The sequence below is a fragment of the Ixodes scapularis genome, unplaced genomic scaffold, assembly GCF_016920785.2.
Source record: "Ixodes scapularis isolate PalLabHiFi unplaced genomic scaffold, ASM1692078v2 PGA_scaffold0__279_contigs__length_252992795, whole genome shotgun sequence".
NCBI lineage: Eukaryota > Metazoa > Arthropoda > Arachnida > Ixodida > Ixodidae > Ixodes > Ixodes scapularis.
Genome location: NW_024609835.1, coordinates 225,603,097 through 225,607,689, shown reverse-complemented (window position 1 = coordinate 225,607,689; position 4,593 = coordinate 225,603,097). Strand labels below are relative to the sequence as shown.

The following is a 4,593-nucleotide window of genomic DNA, read 5'->3' as shown; positions in this document are numbered from 1 at the left end:
CACTCTCCTTTCTTTGCCTTGTCAAGTGTGCTTCCAGGACCTCCGTCGCCCTCAGCGCTCCTGCCACAGACGTATCTGGCTTCTGCAGCGATGTTGCAAGTTCTTCGCATGGTCCAAATATTGGGATGGCGCAGTTGAGACCAAACACGGTCTTGAACTTTTGCATTTTCTTCAAGAAACCGTGTATTGCTGCCTTCTTGTCGTCTGGCGGATACTCCTTGTCATTCAAAATGTCTGTCAGGGTTAGTTGCACCCTTTCGTAGTTCTCGACGAAGCGCATCATCGCTTTTACTCGAACAACCCACCGGCTGGGGCACAGGGGAAGCAGCTTGGATACTTTTCCACTGGCGATGGTACCTTCTTCGCTCTCATGGCCAGGAGATATCGCAACATTCTTATATGCTTTCGTTCGCTTCGCTGACTCCATTATGATTCCAGAAACGTCCTTAACGATTGCAAGCGCGTCGCGAATCAGCTCGCAGCCTCGTCAAACCTCCTGCAGAACAAGATCTAAGGCGTGGTTGCTGCAATGAACGTACACAGCTTTTTGCTGCACTTCGGTCACTTTTTTCTGTACCCCGTTTAACCTTCGTGACAAATTTGCAGCACCATCAAAGCACTGTCCACGAAGGTTCTGAAAGTTTAGACCCAACCGCATGATCATGTCTTTGATCACAGCAAAAAGAGTGGCCACTGTGGTATCACTCGGGTTGTACAAGCCAACTAAAATCTCCATTAGATGCAAAGTGTCTGGATCCACGCACCTGATGCACAGCGAGAACTGCTCAGAGCATGAGACGTCCGTCGTGCCGTCGGCAATGATGCTGAAGAAGGTTGAATGCTTTACCTCCAGTATGATTCCCCGCAGCAGCTCGTGAGACATGATTTCAGTGACTTCGTTTTGAACGTCAGCGCTCAGCCACTTGTCCCGCCTTTTCATCCACATCTCCAAGGCCGGGACGTCTTGAGATCTTTCGTTAAGTAGAAGCCGCAGGTTTTCATCTTCATACGAATGTCCGCGCAGGGCCTGACTTGAGCGTGCAAGGTATCTGATGGAACTGAAGACAACACGGAGTGCCTTTCGCGTCTCATTCTGCTCCTTCAGGCTCTGCTCACCGAGAAGCTTGATCACTGGTGCTTTCTGCAGTCTCTGCAACAAGCTATCCACGGACCGGCTGTGACATTCACTTTTTTCATGAGTTCTAAACTTCTCAGTGGCCATCTTCCAGTTTCTGAAGCCGGATGAAATGAAAGTCACCTCGGCACCACGAACACTGTTTTCGCATTTCATAGTTCACCATGCCACACATTCATAGCACAGCACACTGTCACTATCGCAGTTATAGTGAAGCCATCTGAACTTCTCGAATCATTCAGGCAGACAGGCTCTCCCTTGAACGTTTTCAGGAAACCGATAGTCGCTGGCTGGATGAAACTTCGTTATGATGCTCGCAACAGAACCTATTCGAGACGATGGCGGGGCTTGGGATTCCTCCACTTCTGCCCGTGATCCCGGTGAATGTGCAGTACTCGTGTCCTTGTCACCACACTGCACTCAGTGTCGCATGGCACTGTTGTCGAAGAATTCCCAGTGTGTTTTCTTCGCGGCATTGTCCTGAAACCACTTGTCCAAGGACGTTCTTTTAAGAGGAGGGGGCATGCTTGCAAACCTTAGAGATTTCAAGAAACAATCAACGAATGCGTGTTGTTTTTCGACTTTTATATTTGTGCCAGAGATGGCACCACCGATCTGGCAGATAGTCAAAAGATCGGAATGATGATTGACTGACATGACAAAAGAGGGCGTAGCAGCCCGTCTTGTATTTATGCGATTGTATGCTTTAAAATGTTCAGTTCTGTGACCGCGGCCTATGTGAAAGGACATCCTGGTTTTTGACTCCTTCGGAACCGAGGTGTTCCAGCATGCGGCGTAGTCATGTAGGTCTGCGGGTCATACACTCGGCCACTTTTGTCCAATTCCTCGGCGGTACCCGCACGGCACGACGCCCCGGGGATTACTGCAGCCTCGAACTGTGAAATCATATGCGCTTCGAGCAGCGTAGGCGCGTATTGACTGCTTTATTCGGCTTCAGAAATGGAGAAGCTCCTGCTTATTTCTGGTTTTAAAATAACCGCAAATAATTGAGCCCTCGAATAACTAATCCCATGATGATGAATATCATCATGCCACCCGTAATGCGAGAAATTCATGCCCGCGAAATATCTTAAAAATAGCACTCTGAGAAATTTGCGAAATATCGAGCTCGCGAGCCGCCATTACTAAAAAATCTCTGGGGGGCGTTCGCCCCCCCCCCCCCCCTGCACCCCCCAGTTCGGACGCCACTTCCGGGCACTCTCTTTCTCTGTTGTCGAACTGCCAGGCATTGCGAGTATAAAGGAGGCTATGACTCAAGAGGTCGAAGCGCTGTCGAAAGCACACTCTACCTTCATATGTTCCGACGTCGAGTGTAGCAAACGCGGCGTAGCGCAGCGGTCACAAATACTGATTGATCGCAGATTTCGATCCCCTGTTCCCCTGTCAATCAAAGGCCGACGTTCTGCGCTGCCCTACGTTCGCTGTATTCAACGTCAGAGTATAACATCAACTCTAAAAAAAAAATCCGTGCGTCTACTTTCCCATACAGCACTCGGAGAGCTAATTACCAATCAGGGAATGACGATTTCAAAACATATGCTTAGACCAGGAAACACAATCGGAGATATGACATTAAACAATGCAAAACGTCACGCTGTACCAGCTTCATTATGTGCAAGGCTTGCTACTCACGAAAAAATCAAGTGAACAAAGCTTAAAAACAGCTGCCCAGGGCCGTGGAAAAATAAAGTAATAACGCTATTAAACGATAGCTGTTATTACAAAAACTGTGTTGAAAGAAGTGCTGTGGTTTTTTTAGCTTACAGACAATTGCAAGCATGGCGCCACAAGTGGTGCCCCATGCGTGCAAGCGCGTGCAACGCGCGGGTGAACGTAGCTTTGGCAAGCTCGTAATCGCACGGGCGTGCCTGCTCGAGCAGAGACATGGCGGCGGCCAGTCGCCCAGCTTGCAATCGTCTATATGTACTGGCTGACTATTACTTTGACCAAGCAATATGTTGAGAGCCAAACCTTCAGTGTTTTCAGGAAAATAGCCTGAAAAGTAGAATTTCAATTGTGTAGTTTATAAAACTCACTGTCAGAGTGTGCCAAAGAACAAATCATCAAGAGAAGCTTGCAGTCATAATTGTACTGCTGTTTGTTACCGGCAGGTGTCTCTCTTAACAATACTAACATGATTCTAACACACTATCATAGAGGGCGCCGCCTCATTGTTACGTTTTGTGTATATTGTAACGGGTGTTGACAAAAAGAACAATAAATAAAGTGGAAGAAATAAACGTTTAATGTGGCGAACTTGTGCCAAAAATGAAAGCGTACAAAAGATAATAACAGATCGTCGCGGGCGCCGAAGTCGGCGTAAGAGAAGAGTCGAACGCTGGGGCGAGACTGACTCCGGTTCGCCACGCGGAGCCCTTATGTACAGTGCTAATCACACTTGTCTATAACGCGCGAGCGAGCGGCTTTATCCGGGGAGCGCTGGACTGGTGGCATCCGCAAAAACTGAGCTGGTCACGTGGCGCAACATAGAACGGCCCGCCCGAGGGGTGTCCTGCTTACTCTGTCAGCTTAATAAGCGATATTGATCTTGATGACGTTTTTGTGCCCGACATCGTTGACACGCCTTCATGCTTTAGTCTGTTTATTGTTCGAGCAATGATGTTTCTAAAAAGCGTGCGAGCAGCCTTCCGCGTTCGCCGCCAGCTGATAGAGTGGGCAGGACGACACCCCTCGAGCGGGCCGTTCCATGTTGCGCCACGTGACTAGCTTAGTTTCGCCGAATGCCACCAGTCTAGCGCTCCCCGGAGAAAGCCGCACGCTCGCGTGTTATGGACAAGTGTGATTAGCACTGTACATGCGTAAGCTTCTGAAATAATCAGCGTAGAATATTCGACGCGTAGAACATTCGGACCTCGAACACGCCCAACAGGATCCTCGAACTTACCAGAAAACTAGATTGCAGGAATAACAAAAGATGCGTCGCTCCCAGGGATTGAACCCTGGCTTTTCGCGTGGGAGGCAAGCACGATAAAACTTAAGCCACGCGCGCGCTGCCTCCTTGGCCAGCTGCGCGCGCGGCATCACTCCCCCCTTCTAAAAGTGCATCGTCCCGCTGCAACGGAGAGCAAAACAAAGCAAATAAAAAGAACGGTAAACTAAAAAGTCATTTTGAACACATGAAGTCCACAGTCCTATCGAGCGTAGTACGGTTTCAGGCGCACGACGTGGACGACTTCAAGTCGTGGTGGGCGGCGTGATGATGTTCTTGTTCCGTCGGGTATGACCTCGTAGTTCAGATCTCCAAGTCGACAAAATACCTTCCAGGGTCCGAAATACCGTTTCAGCAGTTTCTCGTTGAGACCACGGCGGCGAATCGGTGTCCAGACCCATACCCGGTCTCCGGGCTGGAAGTGGACGTCCCAAAGACGAAGGTTGTACCGGGTAGCGCCGACACGTTGTTGATCTTCAATTCGGAG

General features: G+C 49.4%; 1 pseudogene; it reads right to left on the bottom strand.

Moving 5' to 3' along the window:
• Window positions 1-487: 487 nt before the first annotated feature.
• Window positions 488-2,765, bottom strand: LOC121046060 (annotated as a pseudogene).
• Window positions 2,766-4,593: the final 1,828 nt, after the last annotated feature.